Raw genomic sequence first — 21,411 nt, forward strand, 5'->3', positions numbered from 1 at the left:
TGTGTTTCTCTCTGAGGAGGCACAAATCACAATTATTAGGAATGGGCGAGCCCCGTAACTGTAGCATCTACTGTACTCATGCTCCTTGAGCAACATTTGTGTCTACGTATTTCCATCAAGGCCGCTTCAGCTAGAGGCCCTGCATCAGCCGAGTCCTGAGGCTCAGAACCAGTCAAGACAGGTCATGCTCCGGAAGCCCTTGGCAGTGTGCAGGGGATCCTTTAGGATGTATCCCAGGAGCAAAGCCATGCAAGGAGCACACTGCCATGGGAACGTTTTGAAAGGACACACATCACAGGTCCATTTAGGGGAAGGTAGGCACAGCCAGTCCACACCTGGCCTGGACCTGGTCTGCCCTGACGGTGCCAGCAGTGGCAGCAGCAGCAGGGGCTTGCCGCCTCATCCTCTAGGTGTGTTCATGCTGGACCATACATCTGAGCTGCCCCAGACAGTGACAGGCAGGAAGTACTGCAGTACCAAGTCCTGGAATTGGGTTTCTGATTCCGATTTTGGAAACTCTTACGTTGTTTCCTACCTACCCGAGAGTTCTGCAAATAGTGGTCAAGCCTCTTGCTCTTGGGTTTAGCTGCTTGGGTTTAACGACTGGGTTCCTGCCACAGTCTGAATGCTTGAGACTTTCCTTCTGACCGCCAGAGTCTCACTCAGATGAAGGCCACGGGTTCAGAATTTCTTTGATTTGTAATTTGCTTACTTTACTCTTTTGTGTGAAGATAGCCAAGAAAGATCTGCAACCACACTTGGGCCAGAGCTTTACTTGAATATATTTCCCTGGGCTCAGGGTGTTGATAGCATTAGCAAGACCGAGTGAGGGGACCCACCAGGAGAAAAATGTGCCCGGGTAGCAGGCTTGCCTGTGGGGTCACAGCCCCCCATGTGGAGTGCCTTGGCCAGGACTCTCTTCTGCTGCAGGCTGGCAGGGTCAGTCCTGTGGGCTCTAACCAGGGCATGTGTCCCCTGCTTGATTCACAGTATTTGATCCCCCATTTCATCCCCCCAGCTTTTCCTTCGTCCTGACTGAGACAGTACCTTGACCACCCTGTGACTTGGTTAGCTGCATGTTCCCCCTGCAGGCTCAAACCCTGACTGGGGTCTTGCATCTTCCAGACACTGAGGTCAAGGCTGCAGTAAGCCGTGATTGCACCACTGCACTCCAGCCAGGGCAACAGAGTGAGACCCTGTCTCAAAAAATATGTAGTTTGTTTATTTTAATTTTAATTTTATTTTATTTTTGTTCTCTTCATTGTTTTTATTTTATTTTTCCTTAGTCTTCTGTCATACACACAAAAAAATGTATTTTGTTAAGAGACTGACTTACTTAACTGGCCCAAATCTAAAGCAACGCTGCTTGGTATGCCATGTACCACACTGGAAGAATCCAAAGCTTCTCTTCTCATTGGCACCATCACACCAGGGTTCCTTTGGGCGCAGGGCTGATCCCGTGGGTCTCAGCCAGGGAGTGGCCTCCTCGGAGAGAGCTGGGCAGCAGGCAGTGCAGGACTAGAGCCGGGTGCTGGGCCTGCCTGCAGCCTCGCCGCACACGGTTTCAGGATCTGCATACCATCTTCCATGGCTGGTAGAGAGCATTTTCGGCAGCCTGGATGGTGTCCTCGTTGGCTGGAACCTCTGCTTCTTACAGGGGCACCTGGATCCTGTGGAGTACAGCATCGTGGAGTTTCTCAATCCTGGGTAGGGAGGTTTGTCACCTGAGAGAGGCTGGGTGCTTTCTCATGGTGATTCCACCTTTAAATCACTCTCTCGATTTCTTAAGAAACAATCAAAGCAAGATAATTTGCAGTTTATTTGCCCTGTTTTTGTTTGTTTGGTCAATTTAATGTTCAGTGGCCCAATGATGAAGTTGGTTTATAAGCTTCAAGCCGAAGACTGTAAGGCTGACTTTCCCATCTCCTTTCTGCCTGTAAGTAAACCACAGTGGTGAGAGTGGTGCTCGGGACAGTGGACCTTGCACAGCTCTGCGGTGACGGGCAGTCTCCTCCAGTCCTCCAAGGACAAATTGAGGGGTGATTTGCTCGGGGGATATGAGAGGGAAAGGACATGGGTATTGCATGGCTGCTACCCTTGCTGTCTGCAGCTTTTTATGAGATGGTAGGAGAAGTTCTGAGCAAAGACTCTTGTTCAGGCACTGCTCAGAGACAGGGCACTGTCCCCACAGGTTGGTTCTGTGTGCACGTCTTCCCCAGCAGCCTTCCCAAAGGCTGCTGTGTGTGGGGCACCAGGCATCAGGCACTACGTACCAGCACCTGCCCACAGCCTCGCTGCATCTCTCTGAAGCCGTCCATCCAGGAGCACGTCCTCCTCAACAGTCCCCTGTACCACAATGAGGTCCAGTTCCCCCTCACTGGGGGCTTTGGCCTGAACCTAGTCCTGAGTATCCTTTGGTGGCCCTGAGGTAGGGAGGCTGTGGGTGACTCAGCAACCCTGTGTGTTTACCCCTGACGCTGCTGTCAGATCTGTTGGAGTATTACATATTCTCCTTTGCCTTGAGCCTCATCACTCAAAAAGTAGGGAAGAGATGCCTCTTGCTGGGAGGGGCGGGGCCGGGCCCTGGGCTTCCCTGCACTTGCCGGTGCTTGGTGGCCAGGCGGTGTCCAGAGCCCACACTAACACATAGCTTGGTTTTCCAGCCACTCCGTGTCCCTCCACGTCTGTACTTCAGGCGTACCTACTTCATCCTGGTGGACAGGTACCTGTTGTGGTTCCTGCCCACTGAAGGCAATGTGCCCCCACCCCACACTCTCCTCCAGCCCAGGGGGGCCAGACCCTCACCAGCTCCCAGGTAAAGCTGCCCTGATTGTTACCAGCAGGTCTTGATAGGGAGGCTCTGGGTCAAAGAGTCTGTTGTACCAGTCCAAACAGGCTGGGCCTGATGCCGGACTGCACAGTGGGGGAGTGTGAACCAGCAGCTCTCATGTCTGGCTGTGCTGGGGCCTCCGTGGGCCCTAACCCAGGGCCTCTTGGCTGACTTCCCAGGAGACCCCTTTGCTCCAGCAGCAGCTGCCTGTGCACCTCCGACTCTCCTCAGTCTCTCTGGCCTATCACCTTTCCCGGGAGGCTGCATGCAGGCCCCTCCCTGCAGATGCTGGCCCATCCCAGATCTGCTGGCACGTGCAGACCAGGCCGGGCCTCTACCTACAATTCATATGTTGAACAGGTGCCCCCAGAGAGTGGCAGGGAGAAAGGGGGCAGCAGGAGGAGATGCTGCCCGGGTGGCGGCAGTGATCAGTGGCCCTGAAATGTGGCTGATCCTGTGGAGGACTCGGAGGCGAGGCGGATTCACACCTCTCAGATGCACAGTCCAGCTGCCAAGCGGTTTATGCCTGATTTTTTTTTTTTTTGCCTCTTTTAACATTTTGGGTCTTTTTACTTCTTTCTTTTAGAAATTATATATATATGTATATATAAATACATAAATTGTACATAATAAATATATAATATATAATTATAACATATTAATTCATATATTTAAATATACATATTTTATATATTACATATATATATTTTTGAGATGGAGTCTCATTCTGTCACCTAGCCTGCAGTGCAGTGGCACAATCTTGGCTCACTGCAACCTCAGTGTCCCAGGTTCAAGCAATTCTCCCACCTCAGCTTCCTGAGTAGCTGTGATTACAGGCATGTGTTACCACCCTCAGCTAATTTTTGTATTTTCAGTAGAGACAGGGTTTCACCATGTTGGCCAGGCTGGTCTTGAACTCCTGACCTCAACTGATCTGCCCACCTCAGCCTCCCAAAATGCTGGGATTATAGGTGTGAGCCAGTGAGCCACTGCACGCTGGCTTTTTTTTTTTGAGACAGGGTCTAGCTTGGTCACCTAGGCTGAAGTGCAGTGCAACGTCGACCTCCTGAGCTCAAGTGATCCTCCTCCTTCGGCATCCCAAGTAGCTGGTACTGTAGGCATGCTGCACCCCCACACCCAGCCTTTACTTTTTTTTTTTTTTTTTTTGAGACAGAGTCTCGCTGTGTCGCCCAGGCTGGAGTGCAGTGGCGCGATCTCGGCTCACTGCAAGCTCCGCCTCCCGGGTTCACGCCATTCTCCTGCCTCAGCCTCCGAGTAGCTGGGACTACAGGCGCCCGCCACCGCCCAGCTAGTTTTTTGTATTTTTAGTAGAGACGGGGTTTCACCGTGTTAGCCAGGATGGTCTCGATCTCCTGACCTCGTGATCCACCCGCCTCGGCCTCCCAAAGTGCTGGGATTACAGGCTTGAGCCACCGCGCCCGGCCTCAGCCTTTACTTTTTGTAAGATGTGTCTAGTTATGCTGCCCAGGCTGGTCTAGAACTCCTGGGCTCAAGTGATCCTCTTGCCTCAGCCTCCCAAAGTGCAGGGATTATGGGCATGAGCCACCAAATTCAGCCATCATGTTTGTTTTTTGGTATGTTTTGGAGACAGGGTCTCGCTCTCTTTCCCAGGCTGGAGTGCAATGGCAAAATCTCAGCTCACTGCAACCTCCGCCTCGGGTTCAAGTGATTCTCCCGGCTCAGGGAGAGGGCTGCCCTTTGGGCTGTCTGATATTTGCTGGGGCTTGCTGAGGGCTGCCCCTTGGGCTGTTATCAGCTTGGGCTTTGTTGGCAGTAGCACCGCAGTGGGACATCTGGTCCTTGCCAAGTGTCTCACCAGGAGGGCTGCAGTGCGTCTTTACCCCATTGCTGATGATGCTAGCATTATCACTGGGCAGAAAGAATGTCGGCCAGGTTTGTCCCTGTAAAATCAGTACTTTGTGCCTAGATTAAATAGTAATGAAGCCAGGCGCTGTGGCTCATGCCTGTAATCCCAGCACTTCGGGAGGCCAAGGTAGAGGATCACTGGAGTTCAGGAGTGCGAGACCAGCCCGGACAACATAGAAAAACCCCATCTCTACCCAAAATTTACGTCAGGCATGGTGGTGTGCACCTGTAATTCCAGTTATGTGGAAGGCTGAGGCGAAAGGATCATTTTCACCCTGGAGGCAGAGGTGGCAGTAAGCCAAGATCGTGCCACTGTACTCCAGCCTGGGCTACAGAGCGAGACCTTATCTCAACAATAAAAATTAGTAATGAGTGCCTGGACAACATAACACGATTTTGTTCCTGTTAAAAACATTAGCCAGGCATGGTGGTGTGCACCTGTAGTCCCAACAACTTGGGAGGCCTAAGTCTAGGAGGTTGAAGTTGCAGTGAGCTGTGACTGCGTCATTGCACTCCAGCCTGGGCAACAGAATGAGACACTGTCTCAAAAAATAAAGAAAAAAAAAATTGGTAATGAGGATTTATCAGGAAAATGTATGAGGACTTTGTAATTTCACTAGTATTAGCATCTGCTGTTGATTCTCTCCTTTTTTCAAATTCATTTTATTTTGAGACAGGTTCTTGTTCTCTCACCCCAGGCTGGAGTGAAGTGCTGTGATCTCGGCTCACGGCAGCCTTAACTTCCTGGGCTCAAGTGATCTTCCTGCCTGAGCCCAAGTATCTGGGACTATAGGCAGGCACCATCACACCTGGCTAATTTTTGTATTTTTGTAGAGACAGGGTTTTGCCATGTTGCCCAGGCTGGAAATTTCTTATTTTCTTAGAAACAGGGTATTGCTCTGTCACCGCAAGCTGGAGTGAAGTTGGCATGATCATGCATCACTGTAGCCTCAACTCCTGGACCCAAGCCATTCTCCTTCCTCAGCCTTGTAAGCAGCTAGGACTACAGGCACATGCCACCATGCCCAGCTATTTTATGGTTTAATGTTTTTGTAGAGACAGGGTCTCACTTTGTTGCCCAGGCTGGTCTCAAATGCCTGGTCTCAAGAAATCCTCCTACCTTGGCCTCCCAAAGTGCCGAGATGACAGGTGTGAGCCTCCATGCCTGACCTCAGTGTTGATTCTGGACCAAATCAGCTCTTAATAGGGTGGTTGCCAAATGGTGGTTCTCTAACTTCATCCCTTCTACATTGATTGGTGGGTCAGTGGTCACTCTGTGGTAAGGAACACTTCTCTCTTTGCTATTTATTCAGGGATGTCAGTGTGGGTCACGGGGCGGCGGGGAGCATTGTGTTATTGAACAAGTTGTAATCAGTCCCTACTGCCACAGATTTTGATGTCCAGATTGTCCCTGGCTACGCCAGTGGGAGCCTGTAACTTGGACCTGTTTCCGTGTCTCCCTCAGGACACCAGCCATGCCCTTTGCTTCCTACAGCCTCCACCACACTAGCCTCCCGAAGCCAGACATCTCTCATCAGACGTCTGTGAATGCGGACCCCACCTCCCACAAGATCTGGAGGTCAGAAACTGCTCCAGGTGAGAGCCCAGCTGGTCTCAGCTTCTGTTTCAAAAGAAACTGTTTAGCCAGCAGGTGCCATGGCTCATGCCAGTAATCCCAGCACTTTGGGAGGCTGAGGTGGGTGGATCATGTGAGGTCAGGAGTTTGAGACCAGCCTGTCCAACATGGTAAAACCCTGTCTCTACTAAAAACACAAAAATTAGCCAGGCATGCTGGCAGCCGCCTGTAGTCCCAGCTACTCAGGAGGCTGAGGCAGAGAATTGCTTGAACCAGACGAGGCAGAGGCTGCAGTGAGCTGAGATCACACCACTGCACTTTAGCTTGGGTGACAGAGCTAGACTCCATCTCAAAAAAAAAAAAAAAAAAGAAAGAAAGAAAGAAAAGAAACTGTTCAGCCACCTTCCACTATGTGGAAGAGTGTCCCAGAGACAGCCCCTCAGCCAGGGGCTGATTCTAAATTGTTGATATTTTCCTGCTATGACATTTAGAAAACATGAAAATAAATCTGCCCACCAATCTAGCTTATATGTCATTGACAATGTTTTTCATCCCAGGATCTCCTGTCCACGGGAGTTGTTTCGGTTTGCCCGTGGTGATATAATTGTTTCCGTCTTTTAGTTTCCATTTCCTGTGTTGTTGGAGATGTTTCCTGTGATTACCACCATGTGGATATTAAGCCCTGCCCCAGTAGCATTTTTATGACACTGAATGGTGAGGGGTCTGTGCAGCCTCCACAGGCCTATAACTGATTCAGAGGATTTGAGTAGTAGGTGACAGAGTCCCTTGTCTGCCCAGAGGCGATCCAGCCTCTCAGGATGGTATGGGCCGGCTCACTTCCTGAGTGCTGGCCACCTCTCAGGTCCTGGCTGTGTGTTCTTGGCACACCTCAGAGAATCGGCAGGTGCTGCTTCTGACACTGGATCCTAGGGCTGACCTGGTAGCCTCAGCCTCACTGTTGACAGTCTGGAATGTAGATAAGATAGGATTCTTTTTCCCACCTTGTGCATAACTCCTAGTATCTGGGGTGCTGCATTTTTTGAAGCCTCCATGCCATTTCACAGCTTCCTCCAGGGGTGGAATGGTAGGAACCATCATTCCTGTTCAGAGGGGACCACCGTGCCCCGATGGCTCTCGGGTATGTGGACTGTGGGCTGTGCTGGCTGTGAAGTGGGCAGGGCAAGCTTACAGGACAGAACTGGAAGGTTCTGCTGTTTTCCAGACCAAAGCGTTATTATTATTATTATTCTAGATGGAGTCTCTGTCACCCAGGCTGGAGTGCAATGGTGAGATCTTGGCTCACTGCAACCTCCACCTGGGTTCAAGTAATTCTCCTGCCTCAGCCTCTGAGTGGCTGGGATTACAGGCACCCGCTGCTGTTGCAGGAAGTCAGGGACCCCAAATGGAGGGACTGGCTCTGTGTTCTTGGCAGAAGAACATAAATTGTGAAGATTTCATGGACATTTATCACTTCTCCAATCAATACTTATAATTTCCTATGCCTGTCTTCAATCTCTTAATCCCGTCATCTTCATAAGCTGAGGATCCTGTGATGATTGCGTTATCTGCACAAATTGTTTATAGAGCATGTGTGTTTGAACAATATGAAATCTGGGCATCCAAAAGGAACAGGATGGCTGCAATTTTCAGGGAACAAGGGAGATAACCATTGGGCCTGACTGCCTGAGGGGCCAGACAGAACAGTTATACTCCTCTTCTTACAAAAGCGAATGGGAGAAATATTGTTGAATTCTTTTTCTCAGTGAGGAACAGCCCTGAGAAAGAGAATCATCCCTAGGGGGAGGTCTCTAAAATGGCCGCTCTAGGACTGTCTGTCTTATACAGTTGTAGGTAAGGGATGAAATAAGCCCCGTCTCCTGTAGCGCCCCCAGGCTTATTAGGATTAGAAAATTTCTGCCTAGTAAATTTTAGTCAGACCGGTTGTCTGCTCTCAAACCCTGTCTCCTGACAAGATGTTATCAAGGACAATGCATCCCAGTGGGACATGAAACTTCATCAGCAACTCTAATTTCACCTTGGTCCTGTGATCTTGCTCCGCCCCCATTTGCTTTGTGATATTTTATTGCCCTTGAAGCATGTGACCTCTGTGACCCACACCCTATTTGTACACCCCTCCCCTTTTGAAATCCATAATAAAAACTTGCTGGTTTTGTGGCTCAGGGGGCATCATGGAACCTGCCGACATGTGATGTCTCCCCCGGACACCCAGCTTTAAAATTTCTCTCTTTTGGACTCTTTCTCTTTATTTCTCAGACCGGCTGACACTTAGGGAAAATAGAAAAGAATCTACATTGAAATATTGGGGGCTGGTTCCCCCAATACGCTGCCATGCCCAGCTAATTTTTGCATTTTTAGTAGAGACAGGGTTTTACCATGTTGGTCCAGGCTGATCTCGAACTCCTAACCTCAGGCAATCCACCTGCCTCAGCCTCCCAAAGTGCTGGGATTACAGGTGTAAGCCACCACACCTGGCTCTTTTTGCTTTTTAATTAATAAAAAAAATTTTAATTTTAAAATATACATAAAATGTACTGTCTTAACCACTTCCAAGTGTACAGTCAGTAGTGTTAAGTACATTCACGTTGCTGTGCATCCCATCTCCAGAATGCTTTTCACCTTGCAAAACTGAAACTGAATTGGCCTGGGAACGGGGGCCTCACACCTGTAATCCTAGCACTTTGGGAGGCCAAGGAGGGAAGCATTGCTCAAAGCCAGAAGTTCAAGACCAGCCTGGCAAACATAGTGAAACCCCATCTCTTTTAACAAAAAAGAAACTAAACCGTTAAACAATTCCCCACCCAGCCCGTGGCAATCACTATTCTGCTTTCTTTCTATGGATTTGACTCCTAGATCTCATATTGCATAATGGACTCAAGATTAATCCACGTTACAGATTGTCAGAAATGTCCTTCCTTTTTAAGGCTGAATAGTGTTCTATTGTGTGGATGTACCACATTATGTGTATCCATTCATCTCCCAGTGGACACTTGAGTTACTTCTGCTTTTCTTTTTTGTTTGAGACAGGGTCTCACTCTGTGTTGCCCAGGCTGGAATGCAGTGTCACCATCTCAGCTCACTGCAGCCTCAAACTACTGGGAACAAGTGATCCTCCCACCTCAGACTCCCAAGTAGCTGAGACTATAGATGTGTCCCATCATACCCAGCTCATTTTTGTATTTTTTGTAAAGACAGATTTTCACTATGTTGGCCAGGCTGATCTTGAACACCTGCCTCGAGCGATCCACCTGCCTCAGTCTCTCAAAGTGCTGGGATGACAGGCATCAGCCACCACATCTGCTGGTTGCCTTTTGACTCTATCAGTAGTATCTTTTAATAAGAGAGTGTTGACTTTGATAAAGCCTGGTTGTCTTTTTCTTTTGTTGCCTGCACTTTGGGTGTCATATCTAATTAATCATCGTGAAATCCAGTGTAACGTTCTCCCATGTTTTCTTCTGAGTTTATGGTTTTAGTTCTTATCCTTGGGTTGCTTACTGACTTTTAGTTTTTGGCAATGGTGTGAAGGAAGGGCCCAGCTTCCCTGTTCTGCATGTGGATATTCCGTGTTCCCAGCTCTATGTTGGAGGCACTGTCCTTTCCCCACTGAATGGTCTTGGCACCATTGTTGAGAATAATTTGACTAATGCTTTTTTGCAGGTTTTTGTTGAAATGTTGCTTCGCTAGTATTCCTCGGAGATGTGCCAAAATATGCAGTCCCCTTACGCCAAGGTATGTTTCCACAGTTTTTGTTCCCTCCTCCTTCTTCTGACCCTGCTCAGCCTGTTGCTTCTTATCCTGCCTGAGTTTGCCCAGGCTGGATGGTGGGAATAGAAACTCACCACCCACCCCTCACTCAGAAGCCAAACAAGAGGTGGGCATAGTTCTCTAGTCCCTGATGGGGGGCAGGGGGCGTTGCACCCTGTTGTGTGGACACTTGAGGCCTGGCCTCTCTGGAGCCCCCTCCCTGGCAGGGGAACAGATGAAGCTGTGGTGCTCTTGCTCTGGGTGTGGCGGAACTGTGATGTCTCTGGGAGCCACGTTCTCGTCTCCTTGACCATTAGCAGCAACTTGGTGTTTTCTCATGAAGTGGCTGCCTGGGGCAGACGTCTGCCCACGGTGGTGACCTGGAGCCTCCTTTTGCTGTCCCCCCTACTCCCCCACCTCCTCCAGAGCATGAACAAGCAGCCGCTCTCACGGTGTGTGGGGCCTGGCGCCCTCCTGCATGAGGCCTGGCCTGCCTTCTCTCCCTTCACTTTACCTCTTCCTGTTCCCTCTCTGGGGAGCACACTAGTCACAGATGCATGGAGGTGGCGGAGACCCCGGGTCACTCCTGCTGTTGCTGTCCATGGAGCTAACATCCCCCGGACTAGTCAAGAGTGAGAAAGCGGTAGATCCCCTGTCGGTCACCCTCCGTGGAGCAGCCTGGCTCACACAGATCCAGGATTCTGCCTGAGGTGGCATCAGTCACGTAGTCTGGTGCCCACAGTGTCTGTGCATCAGTGTGCTTCGGAGACTTTGGCTTTGTCACTAACACCATTCTTGAGGGCTTCCTCTAGAATAAAGGCTCTGTGGGTGATGGAGTTCAGAAGAGCATCCTGTCACTCCTCTGCTTCCGAGGAAGAGCTGTGGATCTGCTTCTGCCACAGTCTCTGCAGCCAGTTCTACGGCCCCAGGCTTTGCAGTGTGGAGGCTGTCTTAAAAGCATAGGGTCCCCAAATCCTTACCCTCCACATCGCATGGGAGAACGAGGAAAAGCGGAGGACCCCTGCTGGGGCCTCCTGAGTCACCAAGAGCCAAATGGAGTGCCCTTCCTGCTCCCAGAGCAGACTAGCTGCGTGCGCCTGGGGGCCTGGTTGTTCCCAGGGCCCATTCCTCCCATGCGGCTCTGGGACCCTCAATGTTCCTGCATGTGGTTCTGGCCTGGCAGGAGCAGGGGCTGCTACACTGCATTGTGTTCCTGTGGCTCCTTCTGCCTTCTGAGTGGAAACACACCTACTTTCAAAGGCCAGCCAGAAAGGCTCTTCTGGGCTGTCACCTGTGAAGATTGTGTCCTCACGGGCCAGACAGAAAAGCAGGTGGCTGTCCCTGGAGAAGGCAAGAGGTGCCTTTCCCTTGTCCACACTCACGTACTCTTGGCCAGACCTAGGGGTGGGTGGGCCCTGCTCAGAATGACTTGCAGTGCTGGTACCAAGTACCCAGAAATAATCCACTCTTTGCTTCTTCCAACTGAGGTTAAAAAAAAAAAAAAAAGTGAGAAAACTGGGTGGGTGGGAACGAGAGAAAGGCAGCTACAGATGTCTGTGTCCTCTAAGGTCCCTTGCCACTTGCCTGGGCCTGTGCTGCACCTGCCATACAGAAATCACTGCCCATCCCTGCTAGCCCTTGTCTCCAGACGCAAGAAGTGAGGCTCCTGGGGTGATCGCCCTCACCCTGGTTGAGTCCAGGGTGTATGCTTGCTCCTTGGTGGCCCTGTGGGCAGTAAGGACAGCCATGGTGCTGCAAGCCACTGTGTCCCTGCAAGTGAGGAGACACCACACTGGGGACCTGTATGTCTGATTCCTGCCTGAGACCCAGATCTGGCACAGAGGAAGGGTGTGGAGGGCACCACCACCCTGCTCTGCCTGTCTTGATGTCTAGTAGGTGTGTTCTGATCTCTCCTGATGTGGACCCCAGTGGGTGCACTGCTCAGGCAGGAGGCATACTGCTGTCAGAGCAGGATGTGCGCGTCGCTCTGGCTATGCTAGGCTGAGTGTGCTTTGGCAGGCCACGGTGCTGCAGGGCGTGGAGGAAATTGGAGGGTCTTGGCTGGGAGCCAGCTCAGCCTCAGATTCCTGCTCCCTCTGGGTGTGTGTGGTTCTGGCCAGATCCTTGGGAGCTCCTGCCCTTGGAAGCCCACCTTATCTGGAGGGTGAAAGTTCCTGGTGCTACAGGAGAGGTTGCCTCCTAGATTTGGAGCTGATGTGCACACCACCTCAGCTGACCTCCAGACTGTAGGGGTGGAGGGAAGGGCCTGGTGCCGAGGGACCTGTGTTCGTCCTTAGTTCTCAGAGAGCCCACTCATGGAGGGGACATTGGGTTTTAGACACATAGGAATTAATCATGTCTTATACCACTTTGGTAAATTTCTCAAGACAACCCAGGGAAATCCAGTCAATTTCGTGTGTCTTTTCTGGGCAGAGTTCACCTCCTGGAACATGCTCCACTGGTTTCTTTTCTGAGCCTCAGGATCTCGAGGTCTTGGTGGCTGGCAGCATGTCCCAGTGAGGGCCCTGGGCTCTTGGAGAACTCTGATGCGTATATGTGACAGTATGGCCTGAGGCACTGGGGAGGGTGGATCTAATCTGGAATGGTAGCAAGTTGGGCCCTTCCAATGAGCTGGAGAGGTCTTTAGGGCCCAGCAACAGTGAGTGGCCACCCTGGTGGCCTGGAGGGTGTCTGCCTGGGCCTCCAAGGCTGATGAGTGCATGGCCACAGCCCTGGTCTGGCTGTGGAGCGGGGGTGCTACACTGACCTGTGGTTGTTGAGACTGTTTGGATTGTCGCTGTGGTGTTTCTCACTTCTGGTCTCATTCTCATTGCTCTCTCTGCTTTGCCTTCCCATGTCTGGTCCCATCTCTCCTATTCCCCAACCCAACCTCTTGTCCTCTGCTCTTCTGTCTTCCGGCTTCTGTTGGTTGTCTCAGCTGGAGATTCTGCACTACTGTGTCTCCAGCACCCTCCACAGCCCTGCCCAACTTAGCCTCCAGGCTCTTCACAGCCTACCAAGTACCGGCTGTGGTTCTTTGTTCCTTTCCCCTTGCCCAGAGTGCATGTCCATGCCTGGCAAAGCAAGGGGTCAGCTGCGGGTGACTCAAGAGTTTAGCTCCAGGCAGAATGAAATCCCTGTGTTGGGGAGGTGGGGGTCAGCCTCCAGCCTGGCCCGGCCCCTGGCTTTGCAGAGTAGCCTGGTGTGGGCGGAAGTGTGGCTATGAGGAAGAATGAGGTGCATGGCCCTGGCTGGCAAGGCTCCCAGCCAGTGGAGGTGTCACCAGCTCTCTGCTGTTGGGGGCCCCGTGCTTGGTGCTGGTGTGAAGAGCTGGAATCGTCAGGCCTCTGCAGTGGCAAGGTTCACCCCCACTTTGCAGGGCTTGGCACTTGGGAAGATACAGAGGCCTGGGACTCCCGGGTGGTGTGGTTTCTGCCTTCTTCAGAAGTGTCTGTCACCCCGCCTGGAGGTGCTGTGACCCACAGCCTGCGTGTGAGGCAGGGGGGTGGGAAGAACTTGGGGCTTGACCCTGTAGCCCACAGAGGCTGTCAGTCTTTGACAGCCCAGACACGGCCCGGCCTTCACCTGGGGAGCTCTGGCCACTCACACACACCTCCAGAGGTGGATGAGTATAAGTGGTGACCTCATAGAGGTTGCAGCTATCTAGGCAGAAATGACAAGTATGTGAATGGATTTGGGGTCAGTGAAGCAGAGTTCAGACCTGTAGGGGATTTCAGGGATGGCAGAGTTAATGAATCTGTGAGAGTCGGGGAGACGAGCTGTGTTCACAGCCAGGGGTCTGTCCTGTTCACCTGGGAAGGAGCACACGAGTGAACGGGAATTTGAGGACAAGGTGAGAAAACATGTTGGGCCCTGAGTGCTGGTGGCCTGGGATGCCAGCCACAGCACACGGGGGCACCCCATTCTGCAGGAGCCACTGCAGAGGAGGGACTAGAGGGCTTGGGCCACCAGGTGAGGACGACAGCTTCCAGGAAGCATCTGGCAAACCCTATGGTGGGAGGGGTGACTACTGAGGCCCACACGGGGTGAGCTGAGGTACTACAAGGCTGGGCCCAGTGGGAAACATGGGGCTTTGAGGACATATCCTTAAGCAGCAAGCAGGTGCAACTGTCACCAGGGACTCCATGTGGGCACGTGGCCCAGGAGGGGTGCAAAGCTGAGGGAAAAGTTTGGGTCAGCAAACCTGTAGGAAAATAGCATGAGAGGGTTCCATGTGACAGCTGGGGACATGGGCAGTGAGCCCTCCAGACCCTTTGGAAGGACCAGGTGAGATGGGTTGAGTGCACCAGTGGGGGAAGGTGGGTTTCCAGTTCCCATGTGGAGATCATCCGCTCCCCTGAGCTGTAAGGAGGATAAGGAGGATGTCATGACTCAGGATCCCAGGTCGGGATCGGAGGGAGGGCCAGGGCTGAGACTGGAGGAGATGGACCCTAGACCCACCCTGCTGGTGCCCTTCTGGTCGGGTACTATAGATACAGGTATCTCATACTTTTTTCTTTTTGTTTTTTTTTTTTTGAGATGGAGTCACCCTCTGTTGCCCAGGCTGGAGTGCAGTGATATGATCTTGGCTCACAGAAGCCTCCATCTCCTGGATTCAAGCCATTCTCTTGCCTCAGTCTCCTTAGCAGCTGGGATTACAGGTGCACGCCACCATGCCCGGCTAATTTTTGTATTTTTAGTAGAGACGGGGTTTCACCATGTTGGCCAGGCTGGTCTCAAACTCCTAACCTCAGGTGATCTGCCTGCCTCAGCCTCCCAAAGTGCTGGGATTACAGGCATGAGCCACCATGCATAGGCCTTCCTTCCAAAACAACGCAAATTTACTGCCCAAAGGCTTAACAGTACAGATAAGTAGAAGTAAATAGCTGGGCACGGTGGCCCATGCCTAAAATCCCAGCACTTTGGGAGGCTGAGGCAGGCAGACTGCTTGGAGACCAGCCTGGGTAGCATGACAAGACCCCGTGTCTACAAAAAAAAAAAAAAAAAAAAAATTAACCAGGTGTGGTGGTGTGTACCTGTGGTCCCGGCTACTCAGAAGGCTGAGGTGAAAGAATCCCTTGAGCCCAGGAGGCAGAGGCTATGGTGAGCCAAGATCACGCCACTGCATTCCAGCCTGGGTGACAAGAGTGAGACCTTGTCTCAAAAAAGAAGAAAATACCCCTCACCCCACAGCTCGATCCTCAGACTCAGACACTGATCTGTGGGGTGTGTCACCTGGACCTGTGGGACATTTTCCTGACAGGGAGACTTGAGTGGATGGTGATGTGGGCAGTGGCCCCTGAGGGGTCTGCAGCATCCCAGGATATACCTAGAGGCCATGCCCTGTACCAGCCTCAGCAGCACGGATGTGTTGAGGCGCAAAGGGCTGGAGGGCAAGTGTGGAGAGGCGAGCATGTCCACTCAGACTCAGGGTCTCGCCCTCGGTATCCTCATCCACTGGATGCTCCCACCTGCCCTCCCAATGCTGAGCAAACAGAGGAAGCCCACAGCCAGCAAAAAGGCTTTCCTCTCAGACTGGGTCTCCAGGATCCTGCTTGTGTGCTGCAAATCAAAGGTTTGGCTTGTACACTCGACTGTGCTCATCTTGGGGTTTTCCTGACCACAGGTCCACAGGCAACAGAGGAAGTGATGCCTGGAGTCTCTCCTGGGCTGATCCCTAGTCTGGCTGTGTCCGGGATGAGGAGCAGATGGAAGGAGTTGGGGAGGAAAGTGAAGCCATGGGATTTTATTTTTTGAAAAGGGTCTTACTATGTCACCCAGGCTGGAGTGCAGTGGCATGATCCTAGCTCACTGCACTCTCAAACTCCTGGGGTCAAGTGATCCTCCCACCCCTGCTTCCTGAGTCACTACAGCTATAGGTGTGCAGCACCCCACCCAGCTAACTTTTAAAAATCTTTCACGGAGACAGGGTCTCCCTGTGCTGCCCAGGCTAATCTCAAACTCCTGGCCTTAGCGATCTTTCTGCCTCAGCCTCCAAAGTGCTGGAATTCCAGGTCTGAGGCACCGCGCCTGAGTTCCATGTGCTTTCTGCACACACTTGGGCGGCAGGTGGGAGACCCCGGATTCAGAACTTGGGGGTGATGCCGGCCTTCTCCTGCCCTGAGGATCAAGCAGTGCCTGCGGGCACAGCCTGGTGAGCCCTATCCTGTGCCACCCACTGCAGATGGACAGCAGTGGGGAGGGGAGAGGTCAGGGGAGGGGAGAGGTCAGGGGTGGGAGGGCCCCCACAGATGTGTCTCTCTTAGTGAGCCCTGCCCAGGGTGGGCTGTGTGGGTGTTGGGCCAAGTGTTTCCCTACCATGAGCTGGCTGCCGTCTAGGCCAAGCAGTGCAAGGTAGATCCGCTGGGTACCAGGCACAGTGGTGTCCCAGGGCACAGTCGCCCCACTCCCGGCCTGGTTCGTGCCTCCTGTGGGGAAGTAGAGCAAATGGCCCAGAGCAGGATGTGGTCAGACCTGGAGGCTGAGTGCTGTGGGTGCCACAGTTCTTCCCATCTCTGACCCCTCCTTCTCCACCTAGCAGTGGTTCAGGCCCACTGGGGAACACGTGCTGGTGGTGTGCCTGCTGCTGAAGCACCTGCTTGCCTTTGCCAACAGCCTGAAGCCAGAGCAGGCCTCGCTCTCCTCCCACTCCCATGCCACCAGCGCCCTGGAGGAGTTGAAATGGTGGCTGGCCCTTGCGGCTTCCCTCAGCTGCCGTCTCCTCCTCTTACCCTCCTCAGGTGTCGCCCACAGCAACCTCACCCCAGGGCATGGTGGGGGGCAGGGTGAGGAGGAATCCCTTCCTGCCCACAGAGCAGAGAGGCCTCTGGAGGGCTAGGAAGGTGCTTTTTCACCCTGCCCAGATGGCCTGGTGGGGCTGCCAGCTGATCTCTAGCTCCCAGAGCCTCTCTCCAGACTGGCCAGAGAGGCCCCACTGTGCTGCCATCTCTTGCTCCTCCCCACCTGTCTGGAGAAGGGCTGGGGTGACCCTGACTCCCAGCCCCACCAGGGCCAGCAGAGTGGGCTATTTGTGTGGGACTGAGGTGAGGTGTGTACAGGAGCTGCACTGGCTTGGCCGCCTGCGTGCTGTGTGTTCTTGGGAGGTTCCCTGACCTCTCTGAACCTTGGTTTCTTCCTCTGAGGAGTGAAGCTTAGGCCAGCTCTGAGCATACCTCAGAGATGCACGCTCTCCCCCAGCAGATCCGACCCTCGTTGATGAGTTCTGGACTCATCTATGAGCAGGGCCTCCTTACTGGGCAAGCAGCAGGTGACCCACCCTATTCCCTGCAGGGACGAACGCCGTCCCGAGGTTCATCCAGCAGAAACGCTACCTCTTCCTGCAGCATTGCTTTGGCCACTGGGCGCATTGTTCAGAGCTGTACTGGCCCTGTCAAACGGGTGCCTGTGTCCTCTGTGTACCCTAATGAGGGAGGTCCCCTGGAGTGGATGCGGAGCAGAACAAGTGTTGTTATGAGGCCTTGGAGAGGAGGGATCCTTGGAGAAGAGGGAGCTCTTGGAGGGCCACATGGTTCCGTTTCAGTTTCCAAAGCCAACCCTCAGGGATAGGAAAGCCCTGCCCTGTCCCACCTCTCTAGTGTCAGGCAAGTTTGTAGCCCTTACCCCACCAGGGAGCATTGGGCCCCCTGGGCTGGGAAAGCCCACCCGAGGCCCTGGCTTCTGAAGAGCCGGCAAGAGAGCCACACCTCACAGGGCTGAGTCTCTCCTGCGCCCTCTGGGGGACGTGGGAAGAGCCAGTCCCACCCAGCTGCCGCCTGGGACCAGACTCCGGGCCAACGGAGGATTTGGCCCCCAGCCACTGGGCCCTCAGCTCACGCCTCCCACAGGTCCTGGAAATGTGACTGAGCTACCTGCAGCCATGGCGGTATGCGCCTGACAAGCAGGCTCCAGGAAGCGACTCCCAGTCCCAGTGTGTGTTGGAGAAATGGTGAGTCTCGGCCCCTCTCCTCACAGCCATGCCACTGGCTCCCCAGCATGGACATTGCTCCAGTGGTTGGAGACCAAGTCAGCGGCCTGTGCTGGGGTCAGCCTGGCCCTGGCCCAGGTGGCCTCCTGGGTTCCTCTCCCAGGCCCTGCTTTGTGGAGCACAGACCAGCCCTTCCTAGACTCAACTTTGCCAGACCCTAGAATCGGTTTCTCATGGAAGCAGTGGGTGACCTATCTGGCCCTGTCTCCTCTCCCTTCTGGCCCAGACATATGTTCGGTGACCCCCAAACTATCCGTTGACCCTCACCAGCACAGAGCAGAGCAGGGGCTGCCTTCCCCTCATCCCCTGCTTGATCCTCATGTCCATCTCAGACCAGTGTGTAGACAGACCCCTGGCTACTCCTTCCTGTCATGGCCGGGCTTTGGCCCCACGACACCAACGGCTCCTACCCAGCCAACGACCTGGACAAGACAGGGCAGGACAGTGTCCAGAGACAGACAAGTACCTGGGGGCGGCCCTGGAGTACCTGCGCCAGATATTCCTGGTACGAACTATGGAGCCTGCCTCAGGCCATCAGGGTCTCCTTCCTCAAAGGATCCACTCCCCCTCAGCCTGTGGTCAGTCCCGGGCCCCACTCAGATGGAGCCAGTGTTGTGGGAGGTAGGCCCACACCCTGAGCGTCATGTCTCACTGTTAAGTGGCTGGTGGGGTGAAGACCAGTCCCCACCCTTCTCCTTGGTGCTTCTTTCTGGCAACTCAGTGGAGCACAGCTCACACAGTTCACTTGCCTTGGCCACCACCCAGGATGGGAACAGAAAGCAGCAGCTCCTTGACTGCATCGGGGGTGAGGACAGACTCACCCTCTTGTTTCCGGGTCGGTACCAGGTGAGAAGCCCCTGTCCCAGAGGTGCAGGCTGGGCCCTTAACTGTCCCCAGCTCCTTCCTCCCCTATGAGCAGATGCAGCTCCACTCCTCTGAGTTGTGTCCGAGCTGTGTCTTCTGACCTGTCCCTGTGGCCTGAGTTTCTAGATCATCAATGCGCTGCAAAGGTTTGACATTGAGTACCAGGGGCACCCAGAGCTGCAGCCCATCTGGAGCTACAAGATTGCCATCTTGGTCTGTGTGCTCTTCCAGTGGTCGCCTGCCATCAACCGCAGAGAATGGGCAGCAGGGACAACCTGGCCTCTTCAGAAAGTGTTCTCAATGCTCCTGCCCAAGGTGGCCTGTGGGGGTGGGGTGCTGCTGTCCTGAGGTCTGTGGTGCCACCACCCCATGCCCTCCTGCCTCTGTCTGTGCATCACTTTGCAGGCCAGATTGCGGTCAACTCTGTGTTCCTGGGATGACTTCCTTGGCAGCTTCTGTCTCTTGTCGTTTCACTAGCCTGCGGTGGCCAGCAGGCACCTGCTAAGCCTCATGGGCAGAAGCAGGCAGCTGGCCACACCCATGGCCCCAGGCTCAGCCTCAGTAGCTACCAGATTCTGTTTTGGCTGCTGCTGGCCTTCTTTGAGGCCTCTCTGTTCTGAGTTGGCCCTCCCTGGCACTGCTGCTTGCCCTGGGCTATGTCCTCTCTGCCTCTAACTGAGTGGGGAAGCTGCAGCAGCCCTGACGATGTCAGCTGCTGTCTTCAGAGAAGGCTGGGGGCATTTGCTACACAGCTCCACCCTTGGGCTTGGGAGATGATGGGTGCACACCCCCCAAAGACCCTGCGCCCACACCTGCAAAAGCCCACCACACTTCCGCACCGTGTGCTCATCTGCCAGCTGTGAAACGTCAACATCTTGCAGGCCCAAGAGGTGAGGCCCTGGGTGGTGGGGATGGGCCTGGGCAGCCTGGCGCTGCCGCGGGCCCCACCATGCTGACGTCCCTGTCTTTTGGCTGCGTACCTCAAGTCCCTCCTGGAAAAGGGCCAGAAGCCCCGGTGGCCCCAGAGGAGGCTGGGTCTAGCTCTCCCAGGTGAGTGTCTGGTCACCCCTGCCCCATCCCTGGGGCCTGTTTGGGGCTCACTGCTATTCCTACACCCAGGGACCAGGAAGCTGTGCAGTTCCCCAAGGTCTCCACCAAGAGCCTCTTCAAGAAATGGTGAGTCCCCTGGCATGGAGACAGCAGGGCAGCCCTATAGCCTGGGCCCCAGGGAGGTAGTGGGGAAGGAGGGGTGGCAGCACAGAAACAGAGGCGGCTGTGGTCTCACTGGGTCCCAGTGAGGGCCATGCAGGCCCTACTCCCAGCACACTCCACTCCTGGGGATGCTCAAGGTGACAGTCCCTCCACCCATCCCCAGCCTGCTTCTGAGCCCCACACCTGTGACAGTACGTGCCCTCCTGCCCGGAACTGAAGCAGACCCTGAATAATAACTTTGCCAAGTGGCAGGAGAGGCTGCAGGCACTGCAGAACTGGCACCTGCCCCGCTTGGTGCTTTGAGCCGCCTGCATCTGTGTCTGCAGCTGGTCAGTGCCAAGCACACGTACCTGCAGCTGGAGACTGGCTCTCCATAGCATTTCCTGATTAATTCCACTACTTTTCAACCCAGCTAAATTCCAAGATAAATGACACTCAATATAGAAAAAGTACTTGATCTCCAAACTGACAAACTGTTTTGTGTTCTAGTATTTTGCTATTTGGTATTTACATAAAAGCACACGACGAAGTTAAGTATCGCCCTACCTTGGCCGGGCGCAGTGGCTCACACCTGTAATCCCAGCACTTTGGGAGGCAGAGGCGGGCAGATCACGAGGTCAGGAGATTGAGACAATCCTGGCTAACTAACATGGGGAAATCCTGTCTCTACTAAAAAAAAAATACAAAAAGTATTAGCCAGGCATGGTGGCGGGCGCCTGTAGTCCCAGCTACTCGGGAGGCTGACACAGGAGAATGGTGTGAACCTGGGAGGCGGAGCTTGCAGTGAGCCGAGATCGCGCCACTGCACTCGAGCCTGGACGACACAGCGAGACTCTGTTTCAAAGGAAAAAAAAAGAAAAAAGAAGTATTGCCCTACCTTTTGAAGACTGAAAATAAAGCTCTTTCTTTCCTAGTCATGTGCCTTGTTCCTCACTGGCTATCAGGTGTTTCTTCATAGCCCCTGCTGCCTTCAGGGACCTTCCTGGGCCAGCAAGGAGTCTTGCTTATCCTGGGACCTGCCAACTGCCCTGGAAGACAGGCATAGGCAGAGCCGCACATACCCCCCTGGAAGCAGGAGGGTTTTCCTGGTCCCCTAGCTGGGCTGGAGCTGCCTTCCAAACACACGATCACTCTGGGTCTCCTGCCCAGACTGTATTCTCCTGGGGGCAAGACGCTGTCCCCTCCCGCCCTGACAATATCGCTGACAGGCCTCAGAAGGCTGTCTCCAGAGTGCCGTGGCCACACCTGCGCCGCCCCTCCCACCACAGCACAGCTGTGTCCACTGTCTGGAAGTGG

At 53.6% G+C, this 21,411-nt stretch overlaps 1 pseudogene; it reads left to right on the top strand.

Annotated features, from left to right (window-relative positions):
- Window positions 1-1,591: 1,591 nt before the first annotated feature.
- On the top strand, window positions 1,592-19,582 carry LOC144331491 (sphingomyelin phosphodiesterase 4-like; annotated as a pseudogene).
- The last annotated feature ends 1,829 nt before the right edge of the window (window positions 19,583-21,411 follow it).

This window comes from Macaca mulatta, chromosome 10 (genome assembly GCF_049350105.2).
Source record: "Macaca mulatta isolate MMU2019108-1 chromosome 10, T2T-MMU8v2.0, whole genome shotgun sequence".
Classification (NCBI taxonomy): Eukaryota; Metazoa; Chordata; class Mammalia; order Primates; family Cercopithecidae; genus Macaca; species Macaca mulatta.